Raw genomic sequence first — 21656 nt, 5'->3', positions numbered from 1 at the left:
GGTCCCTTTCGGTTCTCAGCCAGTGCTCTAATGTTCATATTTCCTGGGGCGGCGTCAGGTGTTCCATTCCGGTGAACGCTTCCGCGGTCACCGGTAGCCCATCCACCTGAACGCCGACGTCCGCGTACTTTATCTCTCCTATGTTCTTGATCGTCGAAGCACCGGTATCTCGGTCCTCGGACCACCAACGCTCCGTCTGGGTATAACCATCCCGAGTTGCGGCAAACGGTTTCTCGATGGTGGTCGACATGAGGATCACGTCCGGTGACCAAGTCGCTCGCTGCCGTCGACGTGGTCCGCAATTCTTCGCACCAGTAATGGTAAGAGTAATGGCAGCCTGGTCGGCCACCCCCGTACTCTCGTGGTCGCTTGATGACGACCGAAGTGGGCCCGCTACGTTGGAACCGGTTTTGACACCGGAACCACCCACTCCTGCCGACCTCTGGGGTTCCGAAACCCCTGAGGCGGTAACAATACTCGACTGATAGTAACACATATTGTGGTTTTTCAAGTGATTTCCTTCACTACATTTTAACCCTACTGCCAGGGGGTTTTTGATCAAGGTTTTCCTTCCTCTAGGACGGCTGCCACCCGAGGCTGAAGAGCCCGCCCTACCCTTTGTTGAGAACCGCTTTGTCAGCCCTCAGTTCGTCGACCTGTCCAACATGGGAAACCCTATCGGTAGTAAACTACCGTTGGCATAGCTCTCGGAACTGTTGAGGGACGCAAGCCCCTCCACCACGTCAAGGTAGGTCCTCTTGGGGGGGAGTTAGTCAAGACGTCACACTAAACGAGAAACAAACTCAGCCAAATGAACGAAGCTGGGAAAGACCATACTTTTTTTTTTATATACCCTCAATAAGGGGTGATTGTATCGTGATTTTATTACGGAATATATTTATAATCTATTAAGATAATTTATTAAGGAATTTATTACGTACACAGATGTATACAATCGACCTCATTCACTTTGATTTATAAATAATAATATGCTTCAACTTTCGTACTAACATAAATAATAAAAATATAATATCAAATAAAATAATAATAAATAATAATATAAATAATTAAACATAAATTCTTATTGTATATAAACTATTCTCAGATTGTATTTTTTCAAAATAAAAAAAAACTAATTAAATTATATTATAGCTTTAACTATTTATGTATAAATACAGAATATTTTATGCTGTAGTAATATAACAATTAATCTGTTATTTTTAAATAAAAAATATAAGCCAATTACTACTTGCAAAATCAAAATTATCTGTTATCAAAGTCATAGTCATATGTGAGCCCGGGCATCCCCCAAAATGTAGTAAATAGGGTCCCTAAAATGTATGTCTAAAAATAAGGGTTTCCTATTTTAACTAATGTTGCATAGATTAAATGTAATTTATTCTAATATATTCAGCAAAAAATAAATCATGTTTTATATAATAAAAACTAAAACTAAATTTTCGTGTAAAAATTTATAATACATCAGCTAAAATTGACTACAAAAGTACAAATCATAAATAATTATAGCTGTCTGAGAAAAATATACTATGTTCGAGGCAAACATATTCATGGAACTAATAACCACAATATTAATTAAAAAATTTGATTTATGTTCATTTAAATATTTCTACATTATAATTTATTAAATATACCTACACGTTTTATCATTATAAAGTCCAAAAGTATAGTTGGCATTCCTTTAAATACAAGTATCCACTCTCCTTTGAGTATAGTATACTAGAATGAAATATGTTATAGGAAAAAAATTGTATCTAGTAATTGTCAATAATTTATTTAAGAATAAATTTTACAAAACTTAAGTAAATATTTCAAAAATTACAAAAATAATTGTTTATTTTCATTTGACCCAAAATCTTTCTAAAGTTTTAAAAATTGACCCTTAATTACATTCTAAAATTTTCTTAAAAATTATTATTTTATAAAATATTTAATAATCTAGAATTAAAAAGGTTGGAAAAAGATTAAAAGACGTTACCTAGTAGAAATCCTAGAAGACAGATGTCTGCATAGACTATCTCCAACGACTGGCGAATCCAATATTTCAAAAGTCGTCAAATCGGCCACTGATCAGCGGATGTGGGGATAAGAGTTAACTGACGAATTAAAATCGCTTACACTTGAAACTTTAAAGTATTAATGGTTTCAGGAAATATTAGAAAGAAATTGTATGTGTTCACTCTCGAGTCCGTTGTTGATGTGACAAATATTTTGTACGAACTATTGTTAGTTGAACAATTTAATTTAAAACGTCATAGCAACGCATTATGTTTAATAGCCAATACAATTTATTGTGTGAATTATGTAATTTTTTTTCAGTGTTTTTAATTGTTATATTATCACCTGACACCTAATTTAATTTAATTATTATTATAAGTATAATTAATATATTATCAGCAACCGCACACATACACATACACACACCGCCTTCACGAAATGCTGACCAGTTAGATTGCAATAGAATAATGTGCTGCTATAATAAACTTATGCATTATGTTTTCATATATTATATATTAAATAAAATATATATTTAATAGTGCCTATATATTTTTTTCAAGTTATTTTTGTTGAATTTTTGGTTTTTCAGCTTTCTCATCAAACGTGTACCACGCGTGGAGTTGATTTAAGCTTGATGGCGAGGTACACTTAACTTGTCGGTACCTTCATAGATTAACCATTTATCGTGAATCCAAGGTGCCTCCAATCCTCCACGCTTTTGTCAACAATGCATTGTGGAATCAATTTATTTGTGCGAATTACTGCGATTTCGTCATTCAACTGTTGTAAATTGTAACGTGTGTATTCGTATTTCGTTTCGTGTGCGAAACTTTTTTGTATAACTACAATAACATCTTAGAAATGGACCAAAAAAAAAAAAAAAAGGCGGCGTTGCTCGTCTACAGAAAATTAAAAAAAAAGAATGGACTACTTGTAGCCGATTCTTCTTGTCATAATTTAATCAGCATGTTTAAAAAAGCCGAAATTAATCAAATGGAAATAACTGTAAGTTTTAATTTAATATTATAAATGCACCTACCTATATATTAATTTATAATGTAATTTGTGTAAGAATTTAAAGACTCACTATGTTCTAATCAAACTAATGAAACTTAAATGCAAGTAAAACCCTTAGATATCCACTAATTTAAAATAATTAATAATTAATAATTTAATGTTTTGTATTAATGATGTTTAATCTAGGAGTTAAAATGTTTTTCGTTTTACCTTTTGCATTTTTTTCAAATAATAGTGAAATGGCTTTAGCTAGTTGCTTTACTTTAATCGTTTATAAGATTTTAATTTTATGAATTACTAGCTATTTAAATTTGCATTAGTCGTAAAAAGTAATTTCAATTAGAATTATAAAAGAGGAGGAAAAAATATTTATATAGGTTTGCTTAGGTTACCTACATTTAAATACAATTATTTTTTTATGGCATGGTGAATTATCAGAATTGGTCTACCAAAATTTTGCATCATCGTGAAAAAAAATTGAAATGACGCCCCTGAATCAAGTCAAGTATTCTTAAATAATATCGTACATTTTTTCAAACGATACTTGTAGGATAATAAATTTCCTAAACGAGCAGAGATAAGGGAAATGTAAAAAAAAACTGCGTTTGAATCTCGATTTATTCGTTTAATTGGGTTAGAGATACCGACCGAGGCGAGGCGGTTTAAAGACGGCAACAATGGGGAGATAATATTTCGGGTTTGTTTTCGCGATGACTATGCTCAGGAGGACTTCGGGCGTATATAGTTTTACTGGGCGCGACGTGGCGTAAAAGCTTGCGTGAAAATGATACGGCAAAAGACGGCCGGGAACGAAAGGGTTGTAAATTATACATTGGGGCGTTGGTATATCTCATGATTTTGTCATTAAGACGCGTCGGATTACGTTTGCGTTGATTTTGATTTATCACTTTTGCTGTCCAGAACCGACGAATTTCCGCACGGGAGGGACGCAGGATCGCGAACGGGCCGGGGAGAAAGGGTTGAGCGACGACTTCATTCGATTTGCATAAAAATAAGGAGTCTCATGCCGTGGCTGCACGCATCACCGTCGCCGCGCCGCCGGTAACAATAATTAATCGTTCAGCGGCTCCGAGATAGTTAACGCCGAGTTAACGATGATATTCACCCGGGTCGCACTACTATGATCGTCTATGATGTATATATTCTTATTGTTTCTTTTTTTTTTTTCCAAATCGATCCGACGGCGTGGAAAAAAAATCCAAATATAATTAACCGTAAACGGCGTGTTCCCTCCGTTCGCTTGTGTGCACCAGGCTCAGAGCTGCGTCCGGAGGATCGCGCGCCCAGAAATTCGCATATAATTATAATAATACGTGGAGCCCAAAGCCGACGCGAGCATGCAAAACACGCCTATAACTGATGAGCATCTAATCGCTATAATACATTGCAACGCGATCGTTTACGCCCCAAAATATTTGCCTTCGACACGTCGTACCTGCGTAATAATATCCCAGTAGTAACAATATTTTGACGTACGACGAAAATCGTTATTTTATTTAAATCTTTCGCGGCGGTAGCGCACATTATTGCAATCGCGCATTGTTATGTTATAACAAAGTATTTAACAACACCGCGATCATACATACACTGCTACAGGTATGCTTCACATTCATCGGCTCATAACGTTACACTTTCAGACCAACAATAATTCAGACCACCTGGGATCGTGTTTACACAGACCTAGTTTATGAAATTTACATTACAATGAACATTTCTTCGTGGGTAATCGTCGATCGGTTTATTAATGATAAAATGTACGACGGATTTAACAGATTTCGTCTTGCCACCGGTTAAAATATTATTTTGGAGTTTCGCCAGTGGCTTCCTCGCACCGTTGTACAATCTGATCATTATTTATGCTCGTTATACCAAACTGTACAGATCGTGTGAGTAAATCAAAAACAGAAAAAAAAAATCATGAATAATTATAGCACAGAAACAACTGTAGTTTTAACGAAACATTTTAATATTTTCGTACTTCATCCCAAACCCGTTGTTGCTCGGTGCAATCCTCCAGACACATACAGCTGGTATTTATATTTTCCTGTAAAAGATAATGGAAACTTTGTATCTCTTTAAACATTTCAATTCGATAAATTACGAACGTTGTCTTGATGAATAATTCCACCCCCGGTAAATTATATTTTATGACATAGGGTTTTACTTGAAACAAGTAGTAATACCTTTTATGCAAATTATCTTATGAAATGTTTTACAATAAATTTAAGTTTTACGTAGGATGATGTAATAAATGAGCAAACAAGCTTAAGTTTTAATAATTGATTGCTCAAATGGTTTTATTATTATTATTATTTTTTTAACATTATTTAATGTTTATCGGATCGAAAATAGTAACGGTACGTTAGCATAATAATATCTCAATTAAAAATAAAAGCGCATTTATATAAATTCAAAAATCAATTATTTATGACCATTTATCAACATAAGACACTTGCATGCCTGAAGCATCGTCGATAGAAAACCTCCGTTAATTTTTGATATTAATTATTGGGAACCCAAACGCGATTATATTTATTTTCAACATTCGGAACTCGGTAAATACCAAGTATTATTTTACCTAGTGAAAAAAATCAATTGGTCGAGATGTTTGATATTGCAATGTATTATGTAGCGTATGCGTTGTTAATTTCTTCATAAATATTAACTATTTTTATATCGATTGAAAAATAGACATCGATCGTTTTTTCAAACATTTTAAACGCATATATTGTGCAATAGCCTATACCGCCTCGCACCTTTTAGCAGACCGCAAAGAAAAGACGCAACGAACTCGATTCCCAGGTTAACTCCTGTGCACCGTCCCTGAGTAGAATCGTCCGCGCATCAAACGCATCGCACACGCACGCGGGCCCGTTTGGACGCGAAATAAATCGCAAATCGCGTCGCGGGCACTGCGCAAAACGCGTTTTGATGCGAGAAACGTAAACATTGTTTACCGTCAACGACCGCGGCTCGTTCAGATAAGAATTTTCACACGTCGTATATGATCACGGAACGGAAAACCGTATTGTAGAGTCTACAAGTAGATTGACCATACGTCCTATTTTAAACAGGACTGTCGTGTTTTTCAGATTGATGTACTGTTTTTTCAATCGGAATTAAACAGCACGCATTTAATCCTGTTTTCCGTGACTGTCCTGTTCTAATCCTGTTTTCACTATATTTTCATCAAAGAGTGATTTTAGCGATTAATTGTTGGTCATTCATAATAAACTGCTTTAGACATTTTTATCTATGAGATCCAGTCATGTTGAGACGTTTATTTTTAGTATGGCTATTTATTTTCCCCGAAATGACGACGATGTCGATCCTCGATAATATAATATATCGTTATTGTAACTTGATACAATAACTATAAATAACACTCATAATACTATATCGTAAATTAATTTTGAAATTATAAATTTCGTTTTCATATATGTTTCTTGTTTTGATGACAATCAATAATTTTTTGTTTAAATATTGCAAAAAAAAAGTGTCCCATTTTTTTACATACGGTCACCCTACTGTAAACGGTACTAGACAGTGACTGTTCGATTCGTATACGGTTTTATCGAATACGAGATGACGATTTACACGAGACTCTTCTATACGATTTTTGCACGTACGTACGGGTTTTGAACAACGGAAAATGGGTTGTAGTCTACTCGGTAGTAGTGTAAGCGGCTGGCAAATAATTCTATTGATTTATTGAAATCGTCTTCCGTACAACACGCAGAACATACAGCTAACTGAGCAAACGTTGAAAACTAATTAGAGATACGGGAAAACTTTATTCGTGTGAACGACTAAATACAAAGGTAATACATACTACATAAATCATCTTTAAGTTATAAGTTACAATTAAATTGAAATTTTTTCATTTTTGCGTCCTCCCAGGAATTTCCCACGGGCGTGTGTTCCTCTAGCCCCCCTCTTATTCAGCTCCTCTCCCCTTGCTACGGCCCTGATCAGAGTTGCTGTTGGCGGATCGCGAACTCGTGAATAATGCAACGGTGGACCTACGTCGCGAAACGGTGTGAATTATTAAAAACGGTCGGGACGGCAAAACTTTCCGCGGTCCGTATTAATTACGCGGGTCACTCCGAGGTCCGGTGAATAGTTTATCGCCAGAGGTTTTTACACGAGCCCTAATAATTGCTTCCGAGATTGCGCAGCGCGCACGTTGGTGGTCTGACCAAACGTTTACCGTGTCGTTAGTCGCATCAATATTGGATGCACTCACTGAGTATTCTCGAGTACCCTCCAAGCGGTAGGAACCTATTTGCGGTACGCCGCGCGCGAGACTTTCGCGTTCGCGTTCAACTAGTCGGTCGAGGGCACACCCTCGTAACGCCGTTAAACGGACCTTTCGGCAGAAACGGTTATCGGCCGACCGCGGCCCGAATTAATACCGGCACGTGGTACACGGGGCTTTATATCAATTGCGCCGAAAATCACTGGTAAAGAAAGAAAAATTATGGGATGAAAAAGGTATACATCTATTGCGCCGATCGATATTCGAGTTAATATATTTTGCGTTTATACCTCATTGATACATATATTGATGAAAATGCAACTTTTCCCCCGTATCTTTGGTCATCGTGTCAGGCGAAAGAACAACAAATGCCTGTGAGACATTTCACTCAGCGTTTCGGAAATATTTTTATTCACTCCATCCAAATATTCTTGTTTTTTATGAAGTTTTGAAAATAATGTAACGCAACAATCATAATACGTGTTCTCTAAGTTATCACAAACAGACCAAACTCTAAATTTATGACAAAAAAATAAATAGTAAAATAGATAAAAATAATTTTAATATTAGATCTAAGAACTTTTCAAAATTTATAGGATTAATGTAAATATATATAATATACTATTAGTGTAAATACCAAGTATGTAAAGTGATAAGTTTGATTTTAATTTTAATTTTTGTTTTTAGCCATTATGATTTTTACTCGTACTGTATATTTGTTATACCGGCCCAATAGATGTATATTATACAGGTAGTGTCCCGAATTCGGCGCAATTGACGAATACCGGTACACGGACCTTCCGACGAGAACACGTTAGAGAAATAACTCTACACATATGTAAAAAAAATTAAAATGTATTTGCATAACGTTTTATTGTTGCGAACAGAATTTCTACCGCGCACATTATAGGATAATGTAAGTCTAAAAAGTTTAAGATACTCACGTTCATAGGCGCAATTCAGAGGGGCTGGAGAGGCTAAGACCCCTCAAAAACATACTAAGCCTCCCCCCTCAAAAACCACCCAGAACTTTATATTATTATATTGATAAATAAAATAAAAAATGTGGTTACTACTAAAAAAATTAAATTTTTTTTTATCTTTAAGATTTATTTGCCTTCCAACAAGTACACTTTTTATACAGGGTGTAGAGTGAAAAAAATGTTTCTGAGAGGCAGTAATTGAAAAATATATGGGAGGAGTTAAGGACCCCACAAACTTTATACTCTAATTGCGCTTATGCTCACTTTTCCGATTTGGATCGGTGGAATTGTACACGGCTCTTTCAACACCTCCGAAAAACCGTGCTGAACCATCTAGCTGCTACGGTTTTACGATCAAATTCGCAAAGGATCTACTTCGGCGGCGTGCGCGGTCGCGGTCGCGGACACGGAGCGTGGGAGCAGCGGACTAACGGATTTCCGCAGTCGCGTCTTATCGAAATACGTTCTTGGAGTTGTTCGTGCGATCTCCGGAACAGTCGCGACGACCGTCGGATAGCGACTCGTGCGTCTGCGTAATAATTGGTTTTCGTGTTCGTACATTTCGTACGATCACCAATTAAGAAACAACATTCTGATATAATACGTGTATTCGGTCGGATGCTGAATGAGTCCGGGATTCCGGTTCGACGGGACAATTAATATAATAAATAACCGCTGCAATAAAAATAATAAATATTTTCGGCTTGACGGTCCGAGATTAGGAAGACATACTACGCGCGTCTTTAATATTGCTCCGTAATATTGCCGAGATCAGATAAAATTATAACGACGAGATGACCAATTTTTCAATTCCACCCGAACCGTACAACACTGTCGGCGCACTGCGATCGCCCTGCAACAATGCACCCGCCGTCCTGCGTTCGTGTACACAAAACGATTTTTTTATTTTATTTCACTGTCCGTTTATCTTATTTCGGTTATCAACGTCATCGGTATTCGCCGTCGCATTATTCGATACATGTCGTACATCCGGCTTCGAGTAGGTAAATCAACATTTTTGTCCTTTCACGATTCGTATCTATTAGAATCCAAACGGACTTATATACTATTATTAAACGCACATAAATACGTACGTACACATATTTCAAAAACAAAAATATTTCCTGCAGACATATTTGTATGAAATTAATCTCTTGCTTCCGATTGGATAATTTAAAAAAAATTTAAACTCAATTTAAAACACTAAATTCAATAATAATAATACATATTGTAAAAAAAAAAAAGGTATAGTAATCAATATGGCTAAATATACGACCCAACTATCCAACGTGGTTTAAGGTAAAATTACTAGTTAAGTCCTAGTTAAATCCTAGTTAAGTCGATCTTCACTCAAAATAATTTATAACATTTAAAAGTGTAAAACGACTTCACTACGTCTTGATCTAAAATTGGTCAAATTTTAAGTTGTCATTCTTCTGGGTGTGCTATATCTATATATATATAATATGCTATATCTATATAACGTTTCTTCCCCGATATTTTACACCATGTTAATTGCGTCTTGTTTTTTTTTTATTTTTCCTAACTATTAAAAAATGCAGAGTTAAAACGAATTCTCTCTTTTATATAATTAAATCACGTTTGAGCCAACATTTTTATATATGTAATTAATAAGTTTCCATAATTCGATTTGTCCATCATGGGATTTATTTAACAATTATTCAATACATTTTTATACATTTTGATTAATTATTGAACATTTTCATTTTAATCGATATACTTAAAACTTTAATAATTTACGATTATAGCTGTCATTGTCAATTGACGATTTTTAAAATGGTATAATCATGAAACATTATATTGTTTACGAATGTCTTGCGAAAACGGGACGCAACTAGGCTGTCCAAAAAAGATACTCTCGGATGCAAGTAGGTTATGATCCTATTTGAACATTTTTTGGTAAGAAGAAAATCATCTACTGATAATCTAGGATGCAAGTATAATACTTCGGATTTATCGGTTTTAAGAATTTCCACATTGTTATCGAAACGAAAGAAACGCATTCAATAGTAGTGCGTGTTTTTCGTATGATGAAAATGTATTTTTATATTTGAATGTACATATGTGTTTTAATATGCTAAATCTTACTAGTTTACACAAAATAAAATAATTATAATTGGTATTTAGATTAGTCGATGACCTAAAAATTATTGCTTTCAAGAAGTTTACGACAAAAGGTTAAATATTCCACGTTAATTTTTTATCTCGAGTTTTAAATTTGGAAATAAAAAACGTATACTAATACAACGAGAAAAGAAGACATATGTACAAGTGAATTAATAATTTAACCACATAATGGCAATCTGTCTCGTACGTAAACGTATTCTGCGTAAATTGATTATATAAATATACAAACGCAAATGTACATGGTTCCCTTGTACAACGCAATGAAATTAAAAATCGATTAAATATATTATAATATTCTTCTCTGGTTGTTTTCCAACCTTTTCGTGTTTATGGAACAGGTTGGTAGTAGACTTGAAATCACGTCTACAGACAGACTCATCAAAACGTACGAGGTCCACGGCCGCGTAGGTACTTGCATAAATTATTATGAATTCGTCGCGTAGTACTATGGTTATCGAACAGTTCTTATACAATTATCATTATATAAATAATAATCTTATATTAATAAAACAAAATCGGGTTATCTACACCATTTATAACTCAAGACCGACTGGACCGATTGTAATGAAATCGAGTACAGAGATAGATTATACCTAGGAGAAGAATATAGACTGCTTTTTGTCGTAAAAAAAAGGAAAGATAACCATCAGTACACTCGACAAGGCTCGAACGGGTAGTTGTAGTTTTGTTGTTACTATAACCATAGAAAAAACGTAAATGAACCACGCTTCAGTGAGCACCTAGAAAATGGTGAACGTGTCTATTTTACTGAAAATAATATCTAAGAGCGACTATTTCCTCCAAAAACGACATTCACTTCTTTTTTTTTTATGTCCGCACAAGAGATGAATTTGCAATATATTATAAATGGAAACGTACTGAAATGTTATAACTGGAAATGCCGAATTATACTCCAAGTGTTGTGATCAATGTGTTTCACTGAACAGATTCAACACGAGTACGATTCAACCCATGCAGCGATATACGGTAGCTATATCAAACGAAATGTCTGGCCGACCCGACAGTGAAGAACTTGATTTTTGTAGTTCTGTTACATCTTTATTTTATTAACATATCTGTTATCACTAATGAACTGTTGAACTTAATATATTTTTTGTATACATTTTATTACGTTAATTAAAATCATAAATTAAGTTCATCTAAAATCTACATCCATCGGTTGTTAGGCGGTACAGCTGATAATTAACCGGACTGTCACCGGCGAATGTGTGATTTCATATTGTCATACGTTATGCATAAATTCCCATATCGTTTTTTCACCGTCGCTGCGTTGACGGTTTATTGTTATCGGCCCGACGTTCAATTAATGTGCGCCCAGAAACAAAACGGTCGCCTGCGCACAATAAACACTCCGCGCGACGCAGCACTGCAATGCGTACGGATCGGTGAATTCCGCGCACTGGCAACCATAAAATCCGACCTTTGAAAAACCTTTTGGATCCCTGTACGGTTTTGACGATTAAACGTTTCCATTTGGACCCTCGCATACCCGAAATTCCGGACCGACGACGGTTGTCAAACCGTTGACCGCGCGCGCCGTCGCCGCTCCCGGTTGTCCATGCCGACGACGTATTTTATTCGGACCTATGGCGCACCGATTAATTTCTATTGCGTTTGGCCCCCCCACCGAACGTTTCGAATACGAACGGTCGGGCGGGTCGCAGCGGATCGACGGATGACGTTTCGATAGGTGTCTTCTCCCCGGGTGTGGGACGGGGAAAAGTTACGGTAAAAAAAAATTTAAAAATATACCAAACGAAATTAATTAAAAGCGTTTTTCGAACAGCGTTTGTCCGTAAAAAACCGTCGTCACCGCGTCAAGGTGCCTTCGCGTTATTCCAACTGTAGCGACGCGATATTTTATTTCAATGTCCCCCTCCGAACGTTGGGCGCATTAACAGCGCCGATATCGTGCGGCGCGCGCGTAAAACAAAAATTGGCCGTGTGACCCGCGGCGCCTTAATGATTTTTCGATTAAAAAAACGGACACGCCGGTGTCGACGTTCGACTCATCATCATTCACTGTCAACGGGCGAACGACGCCCGTCCCATTGTGCGATAACGCGTCGTTTTTAACATTCGTACATTACGCGCATTGTTGGCGCCGCGTGCGCACGACCACGTCCGGTCCGTTTCGAAAGGACGTTACGCGTATCGTAAACGATTGCTGACGGGATGGATCGATACCCACGAAGACGATTTCATGGCCAAAGGGTTTGCGGGGGCCGTGAAAAACGATTCCCACCGATTGGTCGGACCGCGTGTAATCGTACCGCGCAGCGATGAAAAAAATCAAAAACGTTAACCGAAGAAAATTCGCAACCCAAAAATTCCATTCGTGATTAATAACATTCCGATTAAAAACACCCTCGGCTATTACGTACTACCTGAAAGTATCCACGACTCGAAACCGATTAAAACACACGAAACTCCTAAAGTGTACGGAATGTTCGTCAAGAAACAATGGTTTTCATTTCGACGAACCAACAAATCGAGATTTGTTTATTGGCTTTTTCGTCGTGTTTCGTCAGACACGATGTAATCATCGCTACGGTTATTTATTTATATTTTCGATTTTACTGATGCACTGACTCTTAAATAGCGGTCGTACGTACGGACTACAGTAAACAGTCCATATGATTTATCTATAGCTATACGTGTTCATCGGTAATAATTTTTTTAATAATGAACAATATCGAACGTAATAATATAGTATCGAGTCCGGACGATTATTCGAATACTCGTATTCCGTAGTGGTCCGGTCAAAAGAAAATGATCGTAAAAATACATCCACAGAGGCAAAGCACTCGAACAAAACGACACTTTAATATCTTCGAAATAAATCTTTGTCCGTTTTTTCTCATTTCGTTTTATACTATATATATATGTACATGTAACGTATGATAAGACCTGAGTGAATCCGAAAGAGACTGCAATGGCAGACACACAGGCAGTGGCGACCAGCGACGACGACAACGACGACGAGGCGGTGGACAAAACACACCCCCCGGGAATTCCATACAAATATTGCGGAATAACTCGTTTCGTACAAACGCACATGCGAGATAAGCCCGATATTCTGTGCGTGTTTACACACCGGCGTACGAGGATAAGTAGCGGACGACAAACGACCCTCGACCATCAATACGTCGTTATAAAATATTACTCGGGTCCGTTTAGTCCCCGGGGGAGTCACCGTGTGTTTCCGATGTGTACGTACGGGCGCGGGAAGAAAATACGATGTACGGGGGAGAGAGAACACAGCGTCTTCGTTTTGTCGGTGCGGGTAAAAAAAAAAATAAAATGATAATAATAATAATAGTAATAGAAAAGAACGATTTCGGTCGTATTGGGCCCGGGGCCGTCTCGCCCATCACGTGCACGCCAACCGTAATCTGCAGAGTCGAACGCGGTACGCGCGATGTATACTCGTGTGTGTACGATCACTTACAGCATTTGCGCATCGACTGTTACACGATATTTCTGTTTCCGAGTTTTTTATTTTTAATTTTTTTTCCACGCGTCATACGGTCTCGTATTTTTTTCGCGTGTCCGCCGATGACGTTCTAGTTATGGTATTTTAATATTGTTATGATGTATACTATCGTGTCTCGTGCAGCGTACGATGATATTAATACTTCGCGGCGGCGTAGTCCGATGCGGTAATACCACGCGCAGATGGGCTACGGATCGTGCTCGCATTGGTTTTCTTCTCCTCTCGCGACGTCGTCGACATGTCAATGAATATTTTCAATCTCGAGTGGACGGAGTTCGATAAACATTGGACGACAAAACCGTCGTTTTCAAAACGAAATCACCGGGATCGCTGTACGCGAAGCCGTTTAACGTTTTTGATTGACATACGGCGTACCGCACGTGTACGCGTCGCCGCAATAAAATAATAATTATAACGACGTCAAGTCGACACTAGAGTACGGTCGTTTTTCCGTCCGTATCGTATATTTTAGCGGTCGACAGAAATCGACGTAACACTAGCGGTCGGAAACGCGCGCATCATACGTATTTTTTTAATTATGATCGATAAAAAAACGACTAGCCGCGCATTGTTTGACATTTATCCCCGCGCACTCGTGATATTATCGTGAGTGCGCACTCCGTTCGCGGACATATTACCCATATATTACGATATGTATACGTATAAATATTACTCGGATCGACAGTTTAATTACCACACTGTAACATAGGTAACATCCGATGTACGCGTACGTATATACGCGTGTGTACTATACGAGCGCGCGTTCGTGTCGAATATTCGACCGTTGAGATTTATTAAGTAGTCGAACGCGCGATGTTTCTACGGCATCTGTCGTATTTTAAGTCAAGATGAGATAAACCGTTTCACGGAAAAGGCTCGTTGTCGACAACGCGAGCAATTATAAAAGATATATGTGTGTATGAGATACTGCTGTACTGGGTTTACTCGAAGCATCCGAAATTCTGCCGTTCGTTCGAGTGTGTTTCACCCATTAACAATAATAATGCTCTCTCTCTCTCTCTCTCTCTCTCTCTCTCTCTCTCTCTCTCTCTCTATCTATCTATCTCTTTTGCTCTATCTTTGGTGAAGTGTTTTAGAGTCGTATCCACGGCTTTGGCTAAGAATTTATGGGTTGAAATTACGAACAAGCGAGTCACCGAGTGCGTATGTGCGCGCACGTATTAGTCGTCGGATTTGCAGCGTTATTAACACACACACACACACACACATATATACGTATACAATATACTTTATGTTCGTGTACACGGATAAAAGCACGTGGAAGGAAATCGACTGCAAAACACGAGGGGGTTTTGTAGAACGTATATAGTACGCGAGGAACTGGTGCAATTATGTATAATGATACTGTTAAAAAGATGTATATACACACATCGTATACGTTGAAAGGATAGAGAGTGAGAGAGTGAGAGAGAGAGAGGGACAGGACGGAGAAAGATGGAAAGGAAGAATCGAGGCGTGAATCGGGTGTGTAATATTTAGTACACGAGGTAATATTGTTTTACACGGCGGTGGTATTATATTCTCGGAGAAAACCCGCGACGTTACGGGTAGATATAAACTATACTATATTGTACGTTAATGTAAAACAATTTACACCGCTTTGCACAGCCGTGTATACTTGTGCCTGTACGTTGTCGGCGGTGATAATGCTTTGAAAATGATAGTAACGTTTTTTGAAATCCAACGAGAAAGACGGTTAAATTCGATTTTCCACTCTCCCCGACCGCGGGTTCTTTCTCTCTCGCTCTTTAAATCAATCACCCAAAAAGTGATTTTCTTCGATGTATACGGTTTAAATTATAAAACTCATACGCGTGATATGATTTACAAATGGTTAAATAAATTTCACCACAAAATGGGTTTATCTTACATATTATAATGTCTTCTCACAATCAAATTTTCACCAAACGCGAAAACACGTGCACATATTTTGCTCTCAATATTGCGCTTCGGTAAATCCAATTCAAACATACTGTTATTTAACATAATCACATGAGCAAATACGAAAACACATACCTTTTGAAGGTAAATGTGCGTTTACGTACTGCATACCGTCTTACGTCTAACGCGGTTAATATTATATACGCGTATTATGTGTATTGAATTTTGTTTTCATCACGTATTCACTCGGTCTTTTGACAGTAAACTTTATAATGATAAATTTATCGTATTTTATGCGGTTTAAAAATAGTAACGAAAATAACTTTTAAACTCATACGCCGTGGTTTTTCGATAAACATCGTCGGATATAGGATTTAAAATGTGTTGCTATAAAATTAATGGAGGAAAAACAAAACTCGATGCCGTGTATTCGTGAAGCGTGCGTCGAGATTAATTGAACCCGTTTTTAAGAACCGACCGGCAAAGATAAATTACCCGTGAAACCGGAAAAGGTTTGCATACGTCCGAACTTCCGGTCAACGAGAGCCCTACGTCAGCGTTTCCCGTAGGGTTGAGGAAACTTTTGATTGATGAACCTTGCGATGAGTACATTTCTAATAAAAAAAAAAACCCCAAAACACTATAAAGTTAATTTCGTTAGACATACAATCACTAAAATTATCGATTGAATTCAAAACTATAACACTTATTTTTAAATTTATATTTCATATTTATGCGGATATGTACGGTGAATCTGAAATATATTTCTATGGTAGATAACTTTGTTAAATAAAAATATTTTAATACATCCCTCGGTTCACATGGTGCGATGTTTGTATCAAACCATTATGTTAGTATTAGTTATATGCGTATAATTATAGTATATTATAGGCTTAACAACAAAAGCATAGTTAGTAGAAAGCTTTTTGCTACAAATATAACCAGTAACTCCAAAATCCAAAATAATTGCTTGGAGAATATATTTGCCTATATAAGTTTATATGGAAACGGATGCAAGTTCAGAATAAGACCTCTAGATCAGGAGCGGATCAAAGGAGATTCAGGAGATCAGCCACTGTTAATATTTGTTACTGAAAATTGGCACCTTGAATAATTCTTGTACATTTTAAGTAGACTACGGGTTAAAGTCAATACTAGACTGGTTCAAATGCCCAAGTTGTTGTCCTTCAAATTGTAATGTATAATAAAACATCTCTATGCCAGACCTCATGAAAACAAATATTTATGTTTTCAACGATAATTATAAATAAACCTAAAAACGCATATCATATGGATCATATTGTCCCCCCCCCCCGTAACAAGCCGTACGTTTAAAATCTGATTTCAGCCCTAATAAGTGGTCTGTTGAAACAGCCTGACCAGATCCGCCTCTTCTCTAAATGTTGACATTCACCGTCCGACCACAAATCGGGCGCTGAACTCTGGCTGTCGGTTCTGCCCGGTAAAACCGTACGGGAACAACGTCTCGATCAGCAATCCGAATCGATCCGTCGGCGGCGCGTGATTTCACGTCCGATCCAGCCCGGCCACACACGATTCCCACCGTCGTGTACGCCGATCTACGCGTACGTATAGATACAAATACACAATTCGAATCAAGTTCGTACTCGATAGATTGCATATGTTTCCTACGGTGGTCGAGTGGCACGACCCATTACGGAAGACCCCTTTTATTGGTCAGTCTTCTGCCTTGTATACATTAATCTAATTATACGTATTATTGCTTACACGCTAATTTGAACACGGTATAACAAAAATGTTGTTTTACGTTTATTCCTCTTATACACTGAAACGTTACGATAACCAGCTTCCCACTGCCACACTAACATACGTTTATTTTAATTCGTTTAATAATTCCTTTGGCCTGAACTGTGAAGTTGAACCGACTAATGCTATTATTTTGTATTGTTATTATGATCGCTCTGCGCACGCGGTACTGCTGCATCGAACACGTACGTACATCAACGTGTGTACCGGACGCTTCTGTGTGTCCGACCCCTTCGTCGAATCACACACGTGTGACGGGTTCGATTAATTACACGGTCGCCGCGCGTGCGCGCACGTACTACTCGCTGTGTTGCACGTATTGTTTCGGGTGCGATTTAATGAAATGTACACGTACGCACTAACCTGTCCGTCAATAAATACAAAGCGCGTCGTTGACCCCGCGCGCTATTGTCGTGGCCGGTGCGAGGCGTCTCTTATTTGCTCGTCGCGGCTCTCTCTCTCTCTCTTTCTCTCGTCGTCCGAAACCGATTCCCACGACTCCCGGACCCTCGGAGCTGTTTTTAGGGACGAGGAGCGTGAAAAAAAAAAAAAAAAAATACCGTGCGGTTCGTGCGGACGGCCGTGAAACGGTATCGAGCGCACGCGATGTTGACGTGCGCGCCCGGTCCGGCCCTTGCTCGTCGTCGACCGCTCCAACGTTAGACCTGGACCGGCGCTTTCCGTTCGCTCCACGGTCCCTCGGGAGGAGAACGGGGATCGACCGAACGTTTATCGTTTCCGCGGATCCGGATGAAAATCGAGAACACCATGATTATGATTCGCTAATCTTTTCTAAAAATTATGTACTGACATTTCTGAAACCGTAGATTCGACGTGTTCTCCGTTGGTTATGTCGAAACCGTCGTCAAATTACTTTACTCGTTGCTGTTTTTACTGTCGTTTATCTTGTATAACCATTCGCCAACGCTCATCGAGACGTTTCGCCGTAAAGTTCGATTTTTGTGATACCAGATATAAAGAATTGGGGTGTTTACGAGGTCGTAAAACTCCGTTTAGAGGCGTCTGCTAAAAAATTAAGGAATTAAAACCACAGAGGGCGAACGCAGACTATACTACGCGGGCTACCCTTTTTTTAGTACACTACGCTCAATTACTACTAGGAAAAAAGTCGAGGGCGACTAGGATACGACGGTATACATGGTGTTATTTGAGCTTTTAATTGTCGAAAACAGCGCCGAAAGGGTTTTATTTAAAAATTTACAACCGAAGATTAAAACCCGGAGCTACGGTGATGGCCATCACCGCACACAGAGAATTATTTATGTCTATACATGTATACGTGTGTTTACGAGTGTGTGTGTGTGTGTGTGTGTGTGTGTGTGCGTGTATCGAGCATTACAATAGGCGTAAAAGGGTTGTACCCCCATGTGTCTCATGACAAAGACTTCAAACGAAAATTATATTGTAGTCAATTTTTTTTTCTATCGCAAGAACCTTTAAGTATAAAGATTAAAGTAACTAAGTGGGTTTACTTAGAAAATATTCCCCAGACAATAGCTCTCGAACAAAAAAACAAAAAAAAAAAATGAAAAGCGGCTATAATCTCTGGTGTCTCTTGATGCCCTGATTTTATAATTTGTTAAACATTCGCAAATACAATAATTCTATTCAAATACACGTATCATTACAATGGGTTTATTGCATAATATATAAGACGAGTCAATTGTAAATACAATAACAGTTGATTACATTTTTCATTGGTCAACGGATTATTTGTTTTTCGAAACTAAAACGCACTTACTTAATGGTTCTTTTATATGAGTACGTTGAATTCTACATTTTTAATAAACCTAAACTATAATTTTATCGACTTATATCGTAGTATATGTATATAACTTTTAGTTCTTAATTAGAATACCGTTCAATGGGATATAATTACTCATTTAAGAGTTACCTTAAATAAGATTAAAAATAGTAATTTGTATGTCATAGATGAGTACGGATATAAAATTATTTAAGTGATTAAATATTAAAATACGATTTGTCTTAACAGTATTTAAGTGTATGCCAGAAAATTTAATTATTTCATTTGTATTTTACTGCGCTCTATACCGTTTGAGGAACGTGTGTGAACTTAGCCCTTCAACTATAAAAAATACTTTCCAAAATAATTGTAACCTTATTTTCTTAATTTGTAACTATTTGTAATCAAGTTTTTAGAATTTGTAACCTCATCAATTTTAAATCCCGATGGATTTCTCTAGGTAGATATCTTTATAAAAAAGTTAAGATTGTAATTTATAATATCACCCAATTAAATTAATTCGCCTAGAACATATCGTAAGTTGAAGAAAAGAAATCTATATTTAATAAAAAAAAAATCTAGATTGAATAAATATGTCTTAATTAACTAGAATTTTACTTTTATTTTTATTCGATTAGGCTAAAATCTTAAATAAAATATGTTTTATAACATATTCAATTTATGAACATATGTAATAAATTGTTAGCACTCATAACTTATTATAAGATAACTAACCCTCATTGAGAAATTTACGATTACTCGGAAGAGCCGAGGCTACAAATTCTAAAAAGTTGGTTACAAATAGTTACAAATTGAGTTTTATAAGTTACAACTTGTATAGGACGATTTCATTGAATTGGGAGTGTCAGCCCCCATAGGGAAATCGATAACTACTAAAAATTGAAGAGGTTACAAATTTCAAAAAGTTGGTTACAAATGATTACAAATTAGATTTTATTAGTTACAACTTGTTTTGGACGATGTTGTTGAATTGGGGGGCTGCGTGAAGTTAGCCCCTTATTGAGAAAGTACCCGTAGCTTGAAAAATATGAGGTTGCAAATTCTAAAAACTTGGTCACAAATAGTTACAAATTAAGAAAATAAGATTACAATTATTTTGGAAAGTATTTTTTATAGTTGGGGGGCTAACTTCACACACGTGTTTGAGGGATTATTAGTAGTGATAATGAAATAATAACAACATTAATTTATTGTAATGTAAAAAATATACTATATTGTTATAAAAAATGTTTAATATAAAATAATAAAGTAGTTTCATTTGATTGAAAAGGAATTGACTTCTAAATGAATAATAAATATTTATTGTCGTTTTTTTGTAAGTTCAGTGAATAATGTAAATATGTTATAAAATAATAATAAATAAACCTTTGGTTATGTAGCAACACACTATTGTTAATTTGTTTGTGATAAATTCCTAATAAATGCAAATATGAACCTTATATATACGGTACTCATACGCAGTGATGTATTGCTAAAAAAAATCATGGGTATACGCCTTATTTCATGTAGTAACTATCATATGGTAGGAACCAAAAAAACTCACTCATGAACTACACATCTTTAATTATGACTATTTGATAACAGAAACTTGTTGTTAAATGATAACAAATTTGAATTTTTCATTTTAAAAAAAAATAAAAAGAAAAATAATAATAATATATCCGATACCGAATCATGTCATAAATATTACCACAAGTTACGTTAGTCAAGGTATTATGTAGTTATTTGTTAAATTACAAGCTATACGCTATATACGGGCGTATACCCGTGTATCATTAATTTCTCATAAGCCATACGCCATGGATAAAAATAACGTATTGGGTATACGCTGTATACCTCCGTATACCCTCCAATACACTACTGCTCATACGTACTCATGGACTAACAAAATAATTGCTATGTGACGATGGAGTAAAAAATAAATAAAAACTCAGTTAAGCTTATTGGTAGTTAATCATTAATGAAATTCAGACGTTTATTTCGATTGTAAATTAATAAAAACTGATATAATTCTTCCATAACAATTGTTGTCGTCATATCACGATCGAATTCGGATTGTTTTTAGTCGAGAAGACTAATATATTCGCACGTAGCATGTGATAGTATCACAACGGTCGTAACAACTACGGACGCATCGTGTACGGCCAGTCGATTGTGAAACATGAATATTCGTTACACGTTTTATGTACAGGGGATGGACGAAATAACATGAACACCGTG

Source organism: Sipha flava, unplaced genomic scaffold (genome assembly GCF_003268045.1).
Source record: "Sipha flava isolate LNK unplaced genomic scaffold, YSA_version1 180_pilon_pilon, whole genome shotgun sequence".
NCBI lineage: Eukaryota > Metazoa > Arthropoda > Insecta > Hemiptera > Aphididae > Sipha > Sipha flava.
This window is presented reverse-complemented; position numbering follows the sequence as displayed.